Below are 19,381 nucleotides of genomic sequence, written 5' to 3'. Positions count from 1 at the left end.
CCCCTTCTCCTAATCGGTCACCATTCAGGTAATACTCTGCTTTCCTGTTCTTGCCGCCAAAGTGGATAACCTCACATTTATCCACATTATATTGCATCTGCCATGCATTTGCGCACTCGCCTAATCTATCCAAGTCACTCTGCAGACTCCTAGCATCCCCCTCGCAGCTAACACTGCCACCCAGCTTCGTGTCATCCGCAAACTTAGAGATGTTGCATTCAATTCCCTCAGTCCAAATCATTAATATATATATTGTAAATAGCTGGGGTCCCAGCACTGAGCCTTGCTGGGACCCCACTAGTCACTGCCTGCCATTCCGAAAAGGACCCGTTTATTCCTACTCTTTGCTTCCTGTCCGCCAACCAATTCTCTATCCACCTCAACACTGAACCCTCAATACCGTGTGCTTTAAGTTTGTACACCAATCTCCTATGTGGGACCTTGTCGAAGGCCTTCTGGAAGTCCAGATATAACACATCGACTGGTTCTCCCTTATCCACTCTACTAGTTACATCCTTGAAAAATTCTATAAGATTCGTCGGACATGATTTGCCTTTGGTAAATCCATGCTGACTTTGTCCGATGATTTCACCACTTTCCAAATGTAATGCTATCACATCTTTAATAACTGACTCTAGCATTTTCCCCACTACCGATGTTAGGCTAACTGGTCTATAATTCCCCATTTTCTCTCTCCCTCCCTTTATAAAAAGTGAGGTTACATTAGCTACCCTCCAGTCCTCAGGAACTACTCCAGAATCTAAAGAGTTTAGAAAAATTATCACTAATGCATCCACTATTTCTGAGGCTACTTCCTTAAGCACTCTGGGATGCAGCCTATCTGGCCCTGGGGATTTATCGGCCTTTAATCCGTTTAATTTACCTAACACCACTTCCCGACTAACCTGGATTACCCTCAGTTCCTCCATCTCATTAGACCCCCAGGCAGATTGTTTATGTCTTCCTTAGTGAAGACAGAACCAAAGTAGTTGTTCAATTGGTCTGCCATGTCCTTGTTCCCTATGACCAATTCACCTGTTTCCGACTGCAAGGGACCTACATTTGCCTTAACTAATCCTTTTTCTCTTCACATATCTATAAAAGTTTTTGCAGTCAGTTTTTATGTTCCCTGCCAGTTTTCTCTCATAATCTATTTTCCCTTTCCTAATTAATCCCTTTGTCCTCCTCTGCTGGACTCTGAATTTCTCCCAGTCCTCTGGTATGATACTTTTTCTGGCTAATTTATATGCTTCATCTTTTGTTTTAATACTATCCTTGATGTCCCTTGTTAGCCACGGATGAACTACCTTTCCTGGTTTGTTCTTTTGCCAAACTGGGATGAACAATTGTTGTAGTTCATCCATGCGACCTTTAAATGCCTTCCATTGCATGTCCACCGTCAACCCTTTAAGTATAAATTGCCAGTCTATCTTGGACAATTCACGTCTCATACCCTCAAAGTTACCTTTCTTTAAGTTCAGAACACTTGTTTCTGAATTGACTTTGTCACTCTCCATCCTAATGAAGAACTCTACCATATTATGGTCACTCTTGCCCAAGGGGCATCGCACAACAACACTGCTAACTAACCCTTCCTCATTAGTCAATACCCAGTCTAGAATGGCCTGCTCTCTCGTTGGTTCCTCGACATGTTGGTTTAGAAAACCATCTCGCAAACATTCCAAGAAATCCTCTTCCTCAGCACCCCTGCCAGTTTGGTTCACCCAATCTATATGTAGATTGAAGTCACCCATTATAACTGCTGCACCTTTAGTGCACGCATTTCAAATTTCCTGTTTGAGTGCACGCATTTCTAATTTCGCTGTTTCTGTCAACAAAATGGCCGCCACATGTGCTCGCTGTTTCTGTCCACAAAATGGCCGCCACATGTGCTCGCTGTTTCTGTCAACAAAATGGACGCCACATGTGCTCGCTGTTTCTCTCAACAAAATGGCCTTCTGAGGCAGAGAATCCCAGATTCACAATTCTCCTCATCTCCATTCTAAATGGCCTACACATTATTCTTAAACTGTGGCCCCTGGTTCTGGACTCCCCCAACATTGGGAACATGTTTCCTGCCTCTAACGTGTCCAACCCCTTAATAATCTTATATGTTTCGATAAGATCCCCTCTCATCCTTCTAAATTCCAGTGTATACAAGCCTAATCGCTCCAGTCTTTCAACATACGACAGTCCCACCATTCCGGGAATTAACCTAGTAAACCTACGCTGCACGCCCTCAATAGCAATAATATCCTTCCTCAAATTTGGAGACCAAAACTGCACACAGTACTCCAGGTGCGGTCTCACTAGGGCCCTGTACAACTGCAGAAGGACCTCTTTGCTCCTATACTCAACTCCTCTTGTTATGAAGGCCAACATGCCATTGGCTTTCTTCACTGCCTTCTGTACCTGCATGCTTCCTTTCAGTGACTGAAGCACTAGGACACCCAGATCTCGTTGTACGTCCCCTTTTCCTAACTTGACACCATTCAGATAATACTCTGCCTTCCTATTCTTACCACCAAAGTGGATAACCTCACACTTATCCACATTAAACTGCACCTGCCATGTATCTGCCCACTCACACAACCTGTCCAAGTCACCCTGCAACCTCATAGCATCTTCCTCACAGTTCACACTGCCACCCAGCTTTGTATCATCTGCAAATTTGCAGTCTGCAGTCGCTCCAGTCTTTCGACATACGACAGTCCCGCCATTCCGGTGATTAACCTGGTGAACCTACGCTGCACGCCCTCAATAGCAGGGACGTCCTTCCTCAAATTTGGAGACCAAAACTTCACGCAGTGCTCCAGGTGCGGTCTCACCGGGGCCCTGTACAACTGCAGAAGGACCTCTTTGCTACTAAACTCAAACTAGGAGACCAAACCTGGTCTATTGTGTACATGGTTGGAGGTGTGAATGTAAAACAAGGGGCCGAAGCTGCCTTCATGTCTGGTTACTCCAATGTGATCATCGCTTCTATTGTGTAGCCCTGAGCTCTGGAATAAAGTGGAGATAGGTTTGGAGAGTTTGAGAGAGGGAGGGAGGGAGAGAGGGAGAGAGGGAGAGAGACGGGGAGAGAGAGGGAGGGAGAGGGAGAGAGGGATGGAGAGAGAGATGGGGAGAGAGGGAGGGAGGGAGAGGGAGAGGGAGGGAGGGAGAGGGATGGAGAGAGAGAGACGGGGAGAGAGAGAGATTCACCCACGTACAAACAAACTGAAAAAGCTGCGAGCTTTAATTTATAGAAACAGAAACATAGACAATAGGTGCAGGAGGAGGCCATTCGTCCCTTCGAGCCTGTACGCACCGCCATTCAATACGATCATGGCTGATCATCCAGCTCAGTATCCCGTACCTGCCTTCTCTCCAATACCCCCTGATCCCTTTAGCCACAATGGCCACATCTAACTCCCTCTTAATGCACGGTGGGATTTGCTTACTAAAATGGCGGGGGTTCTTACTGAAATGGCGGGTTTGCTTAGTAAAATGGCGGGGTTTCCTTACTGAAATGGCGGGGTTGCTTACTAAAATGGCGGGGGCAGAGCGCACAGCGGCGGGGTTTGCTTACTAAAATGGCGGTGTAGCTTACTGAATGGCTGGGACAGAGCGCACAGCGGCGGGGTTTGCTTACTAAAATGGCGGGAGGAGAGCGCACAGCGGCGGTATTTGCTTACTAAAATGGCGGTATAGCTTACTGAATGGCTGGGACAGAGCGCACAACGGCGGGGTTTGCTTACTAAAATGGCGGGGGTAGTGAGAGCGGCGGTATTTGCTTACTAAAATGGCGGTGTAGCTTACTGAATGGCTGGGACAGAGCGCACAGCGGCGGGGTTTGCTTACTAAAATGGCGGGGGGAGAGCGCACAGCGGCGGTATTTGCTTACTAAAATGGCGGGGTAGCTTACTGAATGGCTGGGACAGAGCGCACAGCGGCGGGGTTTGCTTACTAAAATGGCGGGAGGAGAGCGCACAGCGGCGGTATTTGCTTACTAAAATGGCGGGGTAGCTTACTGAATGGCTGGGACAGAGCGCACAGCGGCGGGGTTTGCTTACTAAAATGGCGGGGGGAGAGCGCACAGCGGCGGTATTTGCTTACTAAAATGGCGGGGTAGCTTACTGAATGGCTGGAACAGAGCGCACAGCGGCGGGGTTTGCTTACTAAAATGGCGGGGGGAGAGCGCACAGCGGCGGTATTTGCTTACTAAAATGGCGGGGTAGCTTACTGAATGGCTGGGACAGAGCGCACAGCGGCGGGGTTTGCTTACTAAAATGGCGGGGGGAGAGCGCACAGCGGCGGTATTTGCTTACTAAAAGCGCAAGGTACGATCAACCCGCCCGTAGGCCCTTCATCGCCCTGCGTGGCTCGGCCGCAGCACTTTCCATCGCCCGGTGGGTGGGGGCTCAGGACCTTCATCGGCCTGCTCGGCTCGGCTCGGCTCGGCTCGGCTCGGCTCGGCTCGGCTCGGCTCGGCTCGGCTCGGCTCGGCTCGGCTGGGACTTTCCATCGCCCGGTGGGTGGGGGCTTCAAGGGGTTGGGAGCCTCGATCGCCTCGTGGCGCCACGGGAGAAGAATGAGGAGGAGGAGGAGATAAGACTTTGCCTTCCTTCCTTCCATCACAGTGAGGGTGTGTGTGTGTGCCTGGAGCAATCACTGTGATGGCTGTTTTGTGTCAAACATTGTATCTGTGTGTCTTGTGCTTTTTGATGTTTGCTGCTGCTGCCGGACCCTGACGTCAGAGGACGCTGGCGTTGAGTATTCGCCGCTTTTCCGTCAGGATAGTTTGTCTGTTTGTTTCTATGTTAATTGTATTTGTAAAGCGCTTTGAGCATGTGATAAGGCGCTATATAAAATAAATATATTATTATTATTATTATAAAATGGCGGTGTAGCTTACTGAATGGCTGGCACAGAGCGCACAGCGGCGGGGTTGCTTACTAAAATGGCGGGGGTAGTGAGAGCGGCGGTATTTGCTTACTAAAATGGCGGTGTAGCTTACTGAATGGCTGGGACAGAGCGCACATCGGCGGGGTTTGCTTACTAAAATGGCGTGGGGAGAGCGCACAGCGGCGGTATTTGCTTACTAAAATGGCGGTGTAGCTTACTGAATGGCTGGGACAGAGCGCACAGCGGAGGGGTTTGCTTATTAAAATGGCGGGGGGGAGCGCACAGCGGCGGTATTTGCTTACTAAAATGGCGGTGTAGCTTACTGAATGGCTGGGACAGAGCGCACAGCGGCGGGGTTTGCTTACTAAAATGGCGGGGGCAGTGAGAGCGGCGGGGATTGCTTACTGAAATGGCTGGGGCAGAGCGAAATGCGGCTGGGTTTGCTTACTAAAAGGGCGGGATTGCTTACTAAAATGGCGGGGGCAGAGCGCACAGCGGCGGGGTTTGATTACTGAAATGGCGGGAAGAGAGCGCATAGCGGCGGGGTTTGCTTACTAAAATGGCGGGGAGGGAGCGCTCTGCGGCGGTATTTGCTTACTAAAATGGCGGGGTAGCTTACTGAAATGGCTGGGACAGTGAGAGCGGCGGGGTTTGCTTACTAAAATGGCGCGGGCAGTGAGAGCGGCGGTATTTGCTTACTGAAATGGCGGGGTTTGTTTAGGATTCCAAAGTTGAACTGATACAATCTGCATTTTGGAATATGTGGCAACTGGAATAAATATAGAGAGTCAGAGAGAGAGAGAGAGAGAGAGAGAGAGTGCACTCGCCTCTTTTATTGATTATGGGATAAAGAATAAACAAGAGTTGTGTGTTTTATCCAAAATATTTATTAATGTAGGATTCATAACTTGAACAAATACATTCTGCACTTTGGAATATACAGCAACTTAAATAAATATTTATTTATGTAGGATTCAGAAATTGAACTAATACAATCTGCAATTTGGAATATGCAGCAACTTAAATATTTATTGATGTAGGATTCATAAATTGAACTAATACAATCTGCAGTATAAGAAAATAACTGCAGATGCAGATGGTACAAATCGATTTATTCACAAAATGCTGGAGTAACTCAGCAGGTCAGGCAGCATCTCGGGAGAGAAGGAATGGGTAAAGTCTGAAGAAGGGTCTCGACCCGAAACGTCACCCATTCCTTCTCTCCCGAGATGCTGCCCGACCTGCTGAGTTACTCCAGCATTTTGTGAATAATACAATCTGCGTTTTGGAATATGTAGCAGCTGTAATAAATATAGAGTGAGAGAGAGAGAGTAAGGCAGAGACAGGGGACAGTGCTAACATCCATCCATCCATCCACAGAACAGAGGGACAACTGGTATAAACTTGCCTCATTGTCTGGAGTGGCTTCCAAATCAGTAGATACTGGGATCTGAAGGCTACGCTCCAAAGCCCCCATTATGACCACAACCGACTGCCTAGCTAATTCATTTATTGCATCGTATGGGAGGCATATTCCCAATCTTGTTTTACTCCTGTACAATGACAATAAAGATATATTGTATTGTATTGTATTGTACAACTGCAGAAGGACCTCCTTGCTCTTAAACTCAAATTAGGAGACCAAAATTGCACACAATACTCCAGGTGTGGTAAGATAATTAGGGGATTGGACACATTAGAGGCAGGAAACATGTTCCCAATGTTGGGGGAGTCCAGAACCAGGGGCCACACAGTTTAAGAATAAGGGGTCGGCCATTTAGAACGGAGATGAGGAAGAACTTTTTCAGTCAGAGAGTGGTGAAGGTGTGGAATTCTCTGCCTCAGAGGGCAGTGGAGGCCAGTTCGTTGGATGCTTTCAAGATAGAGCTGGATAGAGCTCTTAAGGATAGTGGAGTGAGGGGGTATGGGGAGAAGGCAGGAACGGGGTACTGATTGAGAATGATCGGCCATGATCGCATTGAATGGCGGTGCGTACAGGCTCGAAGGGCTGAATGGCCTCCTGCACCTATTGTCTATTGTCTATTGTCACCAGGGATTAGACAAGTTAGATGCAGGAAACAAGTTAGGTGTTTCAATCTGTGTGCATTGGCGTGTCAATCAGTGTGCACAGGCGTGTCAACCAGTGTGCATAGGCGTGTCAACCAGTGTGCACAGGCGTGTCAATCAGTGTGCATAGACGTGTCAACCAGTGTGAATAGGCGTGTCAATCAGTGTGCATATCTCTCCCAGCTAGGGGAGAAAAAGCGCCTCTGATTGGCCGCCGCGCCCAAGGCTATTGCGTCATCTGTTGCCAGGGGTGGAAAGAGGCCTTTGATTGGATACCGCGCCACAGCGCGCATCGTCATCTGTTGCCGGGGGGCAGACGATTGGCCGACGTCTCCTGTTGCCGGGGTATAAAGGGACCTCTGATTGGCCACCGCGCCCATGTCTATGGCATCATCTGTTGCCGGGGTATAACGGGACCGCTGATTGGTCGCCGCGCCCATGCCTATGGCGTCATCTGTTGCCAGCACATAAAAGGGATCTCTGATTGGCTGCCGCGCCCATGTCTATAGCGTCATTTAGTGCTAGGGGAGAAAGAACGCCGCTGATTGGTCACCACGCCACAGCGCATAGCGTCATCTGATGCTAGGGGAGAAAGAGCACCGCTGATTGGCCGCCGCACCCATGTCTATAACGTCATTTAGTGCTAGGGGAGAAAGAACGCCGTTGCTTGGTCAGCACGCCACAGCGCATAACGTCATTGATGCTAGGAGAGAAAGAGCAGCGCTGATTGGCCGCCACGCCCATGTCTATGGCGTCATCTGTTGCCAGGGTATAAAGGGGCCTCTGATTGGCCGCCTCGCCCATGTCTAAGGCGTCATCTGTTGCCAGGGGAGAAGGAGCACCTCTGATTGGTTACCGCGCTGCAGCGTTATCTGATGCCAGGGGAGAAAGACCACCTGTGATTGGCCACCGCGCCCACTGGGTAGAACGGGACCTCTGATTGGCCGCCGCGCCTATCGTCACCTGTTGCCAGGGTGGAAAGAGCAACTCTGATTGGCCGCCGCGCACATGCCTTTTTGCGTCTCCTGTTGCCTGGGCAGAACGAGACCGCCGATTGGCCGCCGCGCCACAGCGCAGAGCGTCATCTGTTGCCGGGGAGGGGGGAAATGTTTCTTTCTGTGGGATTCCTAAGTTGAACTAATACAATCTGCATTTTGGAATATGCAGCAACTGGAATAAATATAGAGAGTCAGAGAGAGAGACACACAGACTGTGTGTGTGTGTGTGTGTGTGTTGAGAGAGAGAGAGAGAGAGAGAGAGAGAGAGAGAGAGAGAGCACTTGCCTCTTTTATTGATTATGGGATAAAGAATAAACAAGAGTTGTGTGTTATCCAAAATATTTATTTATGTAGGATTCATAAATTGAACAAATACATTCTGCATTTTGGAATATGCAACTTAAATGAATATTTATTTATGTAGGATTCATAACTTGAACAAATACAATCTGCATTTTGGAATATGCAACTTAAATGAATATTTATTTATGTAGGATTCATAACTTGAACAAATACAATCTGCATTTTGGAATATGCAGCAACTTAAATGAATATTTATTTATGTTGGATTCATAACTTGAGCTAATACAATCTGCATTTTGGAATATGTAGCAACTTAAATATTTATTTATGTAGGATTCATAAATTGAAATAATACAATCTGCATTTTGGAATATGCAGCAACTTAAATATTTATTTATGTAGGATTCATAACTTGAACAAATACAATCTGCATTTTGGAATATGCAACTTAAATGAATATTTATGTAGGATTCATAACTTGAACAAATACAATCTGCATTTTGGAATATGCAGCAACTTAAATAAATATTTATTTATGTGGGATTCATAACTTGAGCTAATACAATCTGCATTTTGGAATATGCAGCAACTTAAATATTTATTTATGTAGGATTCATAACTTGAACAAATACATTCTGCATTTTGGAATATGCAGCAACTTAAATAAATATTTATTTATGTAGGATTCATAAATTGAACTAATACAATCTGCAATTTGGAATATGCAGCAACTTAAATATTTATTTATGTAGGCTTCATAAATTGAACTAATACAATCTGCATTTTGGAATATGTAGCAACTGGAATAAATATAGGGAGTCAGAGAGAGAGAGAGAGAGAGAGAGAGAGAGAGAGTAAGGCAGAGACAGGGGGCAGTGCTAACATCCATCCACAGAACAGAGGGCAACTGGTTGAAACTTGCCTCATTGTCCGGAGTGGCTTCCAAATCAGTAGATACTGGGATCTGAAGGCTACGCTCCAAAACCCCCCATTCTGACCACAACCGACAGTGAAAGGCCAGTTTCACTAAAGGAAACCAATGAGAAAGTGTAAAGTGTGATCAAGTGTCTGTGGTTAAGGATGCAAGAAGCAATATCGAACTCAGGTCCGTGCTACATGTTACAAGCGTGTGAAGATCTCAGGATAGTTTATCGAAATCTCACAAATAGACTGCAGAGAATGGATCTGCAAAATGCACATTTTATATTTTACAACCAGAATGCAGAAACGTATCAACTTTCAGCCAATTAATTCATCGAAATGAAACTGCTTCCTGAAGCTTTGCTAAGATGTTGATGTCTTGAGGTGAAGCTGCTACTGCGGTAGCATTGGGCTTGAGTTAAGGGGGAGAGCTCCAATAACAATGAAAGGCGTGACAACCCAGAGACCATGAAAAATACATTTTCCATGTAACGTCCAATTCGTGGTTTAGTTGTGATTTATTGATTTCTGTCCTTTGAATATAGCACGTCCCTGCTCAACATTTATATTCTGTTGAAATATAAATGTGTTGAAAGACTGGAGCGACTAGGCTTGTATACACTGGAATTTAGAAGGATGAGAGGGGATCTTATCGAAACGTATAAGATTATTAAGGGATTGGACACGTTAGAGGCAGGAAACATGTTCCCAATGTTGGGGGAGTCCAGAACAAGGGGCCACACAGTTTAAGAATAAGGGGTCGACCATTTAGAACTGAGATGAGGAAAAACTTTTTCAGTCAGAGAGATGTGAATCTGTGCGATTAATTCTCTGCCTCAGAAGGCAGTGGAGGCCAATTCTCTGAATGCACTCAAGAGAGAGCTAGATAGAGCTCTTAAGGATAGCGGAGGTCAGGGGGTATGGGGAGAAGGCAGGAACGGGGTACTGATTGAGAATGATCAGCCATGATCACATTGAATGGCGGTGCGCACAGGCTCGAAGGGCCGAATGGCCTCCTCCTGCACCTATTGTCTATTGTCTATGATAAAGAAAGCCACATCCGAGACCCTGCAGGTCCAGATGCAATTCCCCGGTCCCCCACTGGGGGGAAGCACGGTATTTAAATGCCGTTTAAAGGGAAGGGCGACCTTTTAAAGGGGAGGGTGACAGTTTAAAGGGGAGGGCGACAATTTAAAGGGGAGGGCGACAGTTTAAAGGGGAGGGCGGCTGTTTAAAGCAAAGAGTGGGGATAAATGGGTCCCTTTCGGAATGGCAGGCAGTGACCAGTGGGGTACCGCAAGGTTCGGTGCTGGGACCCCAGCTATTTACGATATACATTAATGACTTAGACGAAGGGATTAAAAGTACCATTAGCAAATTTGCAGATGATACTAAGTTGGGGGGTAGTGTGAATTGTGAGGAAGATGCAATAAGGCTGCAGGGTGACCCGGACAGGTTGTGTGAGTGGGCGGATACATGGCAGATGCAGTTTAATGTAGATAAGTGTGAGGTTATTCACTTTGGAAGTAAGAATAGAAAGGCAGATTATTATCTGAATGGTGTCAAGTTAGGAGGAGGGGGAGTTCAACGAGATCTGGGTGTCCTAGTGCATCAGTCAATGAAAGGAAGCATGCAGGTTCAGCAGGCAGTGAAGAAAGCCAATGGAATGTTGGCCTTCGTAACAAGAGGAGTTGAGTATAGGAGCAAAGAGGTCCTTCTACAGTTGTACCGGGCCCTGGTGAGACCGCACCTGGAGTACTGTGTGCAGTTTTGGTCTCCAAATTTGAGGAAGGATATTCTTGCTATGGAGGGCGTGCAGCGTAGGTTCACTAGATTAATTCCCGGAATGGCGGGACTGTCGTATGTTGAAAGGCTGGAGCGATTGGGCTTGTATACACTGGAATTTAGAAGGATGAGGGGGGATCTTATTGAAACATATAAGATAATTAGGGGATTGGACACATTAGAGGCAGATAACATGTTCCCAATGTTGGGGGAGTCCAGAACAAGGGGCCACAGTTTGAGAATAAGGGGTAGGCCATTTAGAACGGAGATGAGGAAGAACTTTTTCAGTCAGAGGGTGGTGAAGGTGTGGAATTCTCTGCCTCAGAAGGCAGTGGAGGCCAGTTCGTTGGATGCTTTCAAGAGAGAGCTGGATAGAGCTCTTAAGGATAGCGGAGTGAGGGGGTATGGGGAGAAGGCAGGAACGGGGTACTGATTGATAGTGATCAGCCATGATCGCATTGAATGGCGGTGCTGGCTCGAAGGGCTGAATGGCCTACTCCTGCACCTATTGTCTATTGTCTATTGTCTATTGTCTAGGGCGGGGATTCGGCCAACAATATTTCCGTCCCCAGGGCGGTGACGTTTACACCCAGAGATGTTCCCACGATCACTCTCAGTCCGGATCTGATTCCCTGCAGACTCTTCAGCTGGTTCCGTCCATCTTCACTGAACGTATTCTCCGACAGCCTGAAACAAGCCCAGGAATAAAGACAAAATAAACAGATTAAACATCAGTGTCAGGAACAGGGACTGCGGTCGATATTTCAACAACACTCACAGAACTAAATCACAGGAGAAGCCCGCACATCCCCTGATATTTTATCACAATAAACATTAACACAAACACTCACCTGATCCGCTCCAGTCTCGGGAGGATCAGTATGAGGCGGCGGAGAGCGGGAACAGATCGGTCTGTGAGGGAGTTGTCCCCCAGGTACAGCTCCGTCAGTGAGGGGTTTGTACGGAGAGCAGAGACGAGATCCTTGGCTCCAGAATGTGTGAGACCGACATTGTTCAGCCTGGAGATGAGAGAGAGTGAGGGTGAGGGACACAGAGAGACATGAGACGGTGCAAATTCACAGTGTTTATCAGTGACACAATTACTGATCATATTAATGTTCAGTGTCAGGCACCCAGTGACTGTAAACACAATCTCTCACAGTCTGGTACTTACCCCAGTGTCTGTATTTTACAGTCCGGGTTCCCCAGCGCCGCAGACACCAGTTTCACTCCGGAATCTCCCAGATTATTCCCACTCAGCTCCAGCTCCGTCAGTGAGGGGTTTGTACTGAGAGCGGAGGCAAGATCCTCGGCTACAGAGTCTGTGAGACCGACACTGCACAGCCTGGAGATGAGAGAGAGTGAGGGTGAGGGGCACTGAGAGACACGAGACGGTGCAAATCCCCAGTGTTTATCGGTGACACAATTACTGATGATATTAATGTTCAGTGTCAGACACTCAGTGACTGTAAACACAATCTCTGACAGTCTGGGACTTACCCCAGTGTCTTATACCCCCCAAACTGGCTATCCCCGTTCCCCGTACTCCCCCAGGCCGTATCCCTCACATTCCGCTTAATATCCCAAGCTGGCTATTTCCCACTCCCCTTATTCCCTAAGCTGGCTGCCTCCGACACCTTACACCCCGAAGCTGGATACCTCCCATCCCCATTACACCAAGCAATCTGGCTACCTCCCATCTCCCTGACACCCCAAAGTTGGGTTCCTCCCAGCCCTCACTGTCCCAAGCTGGCTTCTTCCAATTCCCCTTACTCCCACAAGCTGGCTTTCTCCAATTCCCCTTACTCCCCCAAGCTGACTACCTCCCATCCTCGACCCCTTAACCTCCCACAATTTCCCTCCCTCCCATTCCTTACACCCCCACGATGGCTTCCTCCCATTTCAGCTTACTGCCCCAAGCTGGCTACCCCCCTTCCCTTACCAAGCTAAGCTATCTACCTCCAGTTCTTTATTTCCGTAAGCTGTCTCTCTCCCATTCCTTGCTCCCTCCCATTCCGCGTAATGCCCGATGCTGGGTACCTAGCACCCTTTACTACCTCGAGCTACCTACTTCCCATCCATACCTGACTAACACACCACGGCTGGCTAAATCCCACCCGCTACTCCCCATGTCTGGATACCTCCCATTCCGCTTACTCCACCAAGCTGGCAGCATCCCATCACTTACTCTCCCCCAAGTTGGCTACTTTCCATCCCTTACTCCCCCACGCTGGATTCTCCCATTCTCCTACAAGCCGACTATCTCCCACCCTTACTCCCCCAAGCTGGCTTCCTCTCACTCCCCTTACTCCCCCAAGCTGGCTGCCTCTCACTCCCCTTACTCCCCAAAGCTGGCTTCCCTAAGACATCTTCATCCCATTCCGCTTACTCTCCCAAGCTTGCTACCTCCCAGAGGTGGCTTCCTTCAATCCCTTCCGCCTCCAAGCTGGCAACATCCCAACCCGTACTCCCGCGAGCTGGCTTCCTCCCATTCCTCTTACTCTCCCAAATCCAACTACCTCACTTTCCCCTTACTCCCCCGAGCTGGCTTCCTGCCATTCCCCTTTCTCTCCCAAACTGGCTACTTCCTAGTGCTCTTACATCCACAAGCTTACTTCCTCCCACCTCTCACTACCCCAAGCTGGCAACCTCCCATCCGTTACTCCCCCAAGATGCTTACTTACCATCCCTTACTCCCCAAGTTGGTTTCCTCCCATCCCTTACTCCCCCAAGCTGGGTACCTCCTATTCCGCTTATTCCCCCAAGTTGGATTCCTCCTGTCCTTTACTCCCCCTAAGCTGGCTTCCTCCGATTCCCCTTACTCCTCTCAAGCTTGCAGGCTGCCATTCCCCTTACTCCGATGAGCAAGCGCCTCCCATTCCTTTAACTCCCCAAGCTGGTTGGCTATGATTCCCCTTACTCTCTCAGGCTTGCTTCGTCCCATTCCCTTTACACCACCAGCTGGCTACCTCGCTGTCCCCTTATTCACCAACGCTGCCTGTCTCCCATTCCCCCTATTCCCCCAAGCTGGCTTCCTCCCGTTCCCATTACTCCCCCATCTCCCATACTCCCCTAGGCTGGCGGCCTCCCATTCCCCTTAACCCCACCACCAAGCTGGCGCCCTCCCATCCCTTACAACCGAAACCTGGCTCTCTCCCATCCCTTACTCGCCAAGCTTTCTTCGTCCCATACCTCACTCCCACAAGCTAGCTTCCTCACATTCCTCTTCCTTCCCCCAAATGGCTACCTCTCATCCCTTGCTCCCCCCATGCTGGCTACTGCCCATCTCCCTTTCTCCCCCAAGCTGGCTTCCTCCCATGCCCCTTGAACCCCCCAAACTGGCTGGCCCCCGTTACACTTACACCCCGAGCCGACTTCATCCCATTCCGCTTAATCTCACAAGCTGGCAATTTCCCATTCCCCTAACTCCCCCAAACTGGCTACCTCCCAGTCCCCTTACACCCACGTGCTTGCTTCCTCACACCTCTCACTACCCCCAAGCTAGCTACCTCCCATCCCTTACTCCCCCAAGGTGGTTTCCTCCCATTCCCCTTACTCCCCCAAGCTGGCTGCCTTCCATCTCAGATCCCTTAACCTCCCCCAAGTTCACTACCTCCCATTCCTTCCACCCCCATGACGGCTTTCTCCCATTCCAGCTTCCACCCCCAAGCTGGTTACCTCCCATCCCTTACCCCCTAACCTGGCTACCTCCCTTCCCTTACGAAGCTGGCTACCTCTAGTCCCTTACACCCTCCCTCCCGTAAGCTGTCTCTGTCCCATCCCTTACTCGCCCAAGCTAGCATCCTCCAATTCCGCGTACCCCCCCCAAACTGGCTACCTTGCATGCTTTACTCCCTCTAGCTGGCTACGTCCCATCCCAGCTCGCTAATACACCCCAGCTGGCTAACTCCCATCCGCTACTCCACAAATCTGGTTACCTCCCATCCCATCACTTACTCCCCCGCAAGTTGGCTACTTCCATCCCTTACTCCCCCACGCTTTATTCCCCCAATCTCCTTACTCCCTCTAGCTGGCTATCTCCCATCCCTTGCTCCCCCAAGCTGGCTACGTCCCATCCGTTACTTCCCCTACTCCCCCAAGGTGGTTTCCTCCCATTCCCCCAAGCTGGCTTCCTGCGATTCCCCTTACTCCCCCAAGCTTTCCAGGCTGAGCAAGCGCCTCCCATTCCCCTTACTCCCCCAAGCTGGTTGGCACCGATTCCCCTTACCCTCTCAAGTTTGCTTAATACGTCTGGTCCTGAACTATCCCAGCTGTGGACAGGTGATCTCTCCCTCCCTTTAAACAATCTCCAGCAATCTAAGTTAAAACATATTTGGTTATCTTAACGTTGTGCGTGATCTGGCCAAGTACAAATGACTGCCATTTTTCCTACAATGTAATAAAGACAATGTGTATTTACATTATTGCTTAAAATAGTGAATGCAGAAAACAGTGGAAGTGCAATGGTGGATGATCCATTATCAGAACTGGGACTGTAATCAAATGCTGCTCAAACTGCTTAGTGTTTCCAGCATGTTGGCATTTTCTCTTTTTCCTTCAGATCATCTGGAATAGCGATTTTTTTAAACTTCCATTCCCATAAAACTGGTTGCAAAAGTCACACGTTACCTTACAGTGGTCAACAGATTTGTGTAATTTTCATACTTCCACTCACAAACCCAATAGTCCCAACTCATTTGAATAATGAAATGAGAACTGACAGGTACAAAATGCATTCCATGTTGCAAATCTGAAATCCTCACAGTATCCTTTGCTCTTACTCTCATTCTGCTGCACCTTGTCGAGGCGGTGAAGAAAGCCAATGGAATGTTGGCCTTCATAACAAGAGGAGTTGAGTATAGGAGCAAAGAGGTCCTTCTGCAGTTGTACAGGGCCCTAGTGAGACCGCACCTGGAGTACTGTGTGCAGTTTTGGTCTCCAAATTTGAGGAAGGATATTCTTGCTATTGAGGGCGTGCAGCGTAGGTTCACTAGATTAATTCCCGGAATGGCGGGACTGTCGTATGTTGAAAGGCTGGAGCGACTAGGCTTGTATACACTGGAATTTAGAAGGATGAGGGGGGATCTTATTTTTTTATTTAAAAAAAAATAATTATTTAAGTTTTAACAGAACTCATACATTTTACATTTCATAGTAAGCAATAATAACCACATTATAAATTCGATTATACACGTATTGTTCTGTATTATCTCCCCTCCCACACCCTCCCCTTCCCCCCACCCCCCAGTTAAAAAGAAGGAAAAAGAAAAAGAAAAAGAAAGAGAGAAAGAAAGAAACCTGGAGTCCAGAGGGAGACACTTCTGGGTAATTTCTTATTAAATTCTTATTAAAGGTATCAAAACAATCCTGAATCTAAATATTTCCAATTCTTAATCCTAGCTTTAAAATGAATGGGTTCCACACCTTCAAGAAGAAGTCATATCCATTTCTCAGATTATACGTAGCTTTTTCTAATGGGATACAACTACGCATTTCTGCATACCATCTTTCAAATCTTATTTCATTTTGATCTTTCCAAGTGACCGCTACACATTTTTTTGCTACTGCTATTGCTATTTTGAGAAATCTTTCCTGATGTTTATCTAAAATTAGCTTTGGTAATATTCCTTTTGTATCTCCCAATAAAAACAACCTTGAATCCATTGGTATGATCTTATTCATCAATTGTTCCACAAATCTTTTTAGGTCTTTCCAAAAAGGAGTTGCCTTCTGACATGCCCATGTAGAGTGTAAAAAAGTGGGGATCTTATTGAAACATATAAGATAATTAGGGGATTGGACACGTTAGAGGCAGGAAACATGTTCCCAATGTTGGGGGAGTCCAGAACAAGGGGCCACAGTTTAAGAATAAGGGGTCGACCATTTAGAACGGAGATGAGGAAGAACTTTTTCAGTCAGAGAGTGGTGAAGGTGTGGAATTGTCTGCCTCAGAGGGCAGTGGAGGCCAGTTCGTTGGATGCTTTCAAGAGAGAGCTGGATAGAGCTCTTAAGGATAGCGGAGTGAGGGGGTATGGGGAGAAGGCAGGGACGGGGTACTGATTGAGAGTGATCAGCCATGATCACATTGAATGGCGGTGCGTACAGGCTCGAAGGGCCGAATGGCCTCCTCCTGCACCTATTGTCTATAAACTGCTGAGTGTTTCCAGCATGTTGGCATTTTCTCTTTTTCCTTCAGATCTTCTGGAATAGCGATTTTTTTAAACTTCCATTCCCATAAAACTGGTTGCAAAAGTCACACGTTACCTTACAGTGGTCAACAGATTTGTGTCATTTTCATACTTCCACTCACAAACCCAATAGTCCCAACTCACTTGAATAATGAAATGAGAACTGACATGTACAAAATGCATTCCATGTTGCAAATCTGAAATCCTCACAGTATCCTTTGCTCTTACTCTCATTCTGCTGCACCTTGTCCTCGGATCACTCAGTCTCAGCTGTGACCAAACGGCGATAACAATGTGCAACTCTCCTCACACAAAGGCTCAGAAAGGCCTTTACTCCGGCAACTGAGGAAGTGTTATCAGTAAAAAATAACGGGACCCGGGAATAACAAGCTGATGGTTTCATTGTGAAACAGTGCCCTGAACATGCAGCCATTTTGTGAACCAAACTGGGCCATCTGCTTCCACAGCACCAGACCGCTCAGCGCCCTCAACACATCAACTGTTAGCTCCAACTTCACTCAACTCTGTGTGATTGTTGTGCAGCACCTGCACCAACACGTCCCATAACAACGCGCAGCTGGTGCTGGACATGACTTTCCTGCTTCAAAAACTCTCACCGGGACACATTTAGTCACAACAATTCAATGCAAAGTCCTCACAACAACAAATCAAACTCAATGGGGAGATTTACCCGCAGTCTCTCCCCAAGATTAGACCCGTCCACTGGGGGCCGGCGGCAAATACTCACCGATGGGAAGCGGCTCTCCCCGCCCGCCCTGGATCCACGGAGCCGCACTGCGCCTGCGCGTGGGGCGGGACACTCCCCCTCGGCCTCCACCATTGGCTAAGGCAGGTGGCGGACATCGCCGGCAGCCAATGGGAAGAGGGGCAGGCGTGGCCTGCGCTGACGGTTGGAGGGTCAGGTGACCGGTGGCGGCGCGCGGGCGAGCGGCCGTTAAACCGTCTCCGCGCGAGCGAGCGAGCCGGGCCGCGCATGCGTGACGCGCAACGGGCGGTGACGAAACTGCCCGGTGATTGACAGCGGCACCGCCCTGAAGCTCCAGCGCCCTGAAACCCGGCTCAGCTCAACAGCATCGCGGCCCCGCCCACACGCCGCATCCGGGCCCCGCGCCGCATCCCAGCCCCGCCCCCAAAACCATCTCTCTACTCCCCCCCACCTCTCTTTCTCTCTCTCTGTCAGGTGTGTGGGGAGATCAGGGGTTCATGTGTGTAGGTGGTCACGTGTGTGGGGGCTGGGGGTCAGGTGTGTAGGTGGTCACGTGTGTGGGGGCTGGGGGTCAGGTGTGTAGGTGGTCACGTGTGGGGGCGGATGGGGGTCAGGGGCCCCTCGCACGTGACCCCCAACGTACGTGACCCCTACACACATGACCCCCTGACCCCCCCACACACACCAAAATGACCAAAATGACCATTGTTATTGTTATTATTATTATTATTATTATTATATTATTATATTATTGTTATTGTTATTATTATTATTATTATTATTATTATTACTATTATTATTATTATTATTATTACTATTATTATTACTATTATTATTACTATTATTATTATTATTATTATTATTACTATTACTATTACTATAATTATTATTAATTATATTATTATTATTACTATTATTATTATTATTATTATTATTACTATTATTACTATTATTATTACTATTATTACTATTATTATTATTATTATTATTATTGTTATTATTATTATTATTATTATTACTATTACTATTATTACTATTACTATTACTATTATTATTATTATTATTATTATTATTACTATTATTACTATTATTATTATTATTACTATTATTACTATTATTACTACTATTATTATTATTATTATTATTACTATTATTATTATTATTATTACTATTATTACTATTATTATTATTATTATTATTACTATTACTATTATTACTATTACTATTATTATTATTATTATTATTATTACTATTATTATTATTATTACTATTATTACTATTATTATTATTATTATTATTATTATTATTCCTGATCCCCAGCCCCGCACACACCTGACCCACAACCATCCCAAACACCTGATCCCCAGCCCCGCAGAAAGCTGACACCCTGACTCTCTCTCTCTCTCTCTCTCTCTCTCTCTCTCTCTCTCTCTCTCTCTCTCTCTCTCTCTCTCTCTCTCTCTCTCTCTCTCTCTCCCTCTCTCTCACTCTCTCTCTCTCTCTCT

Source organism: Rhinoraja longicauda, unplaced genomic scaffold (assembly GCF_053455715.1).
Source record: "Rhinoraja longicauda isolate Sanriku21f unplaced genomic scaffold, sRhiLon1.1 Scf000072, whole genome shotgun sequence".
Lineage (NCBI taxonomy): Eukaryota > Metazoa > Chordata > Chondrichthyes > Rajiformes > Arhynchobatidae > Rhinoraja > Rhinoraja longicauda.
This window is presented reverse-complemented; position numbering follows the sequence as displayed.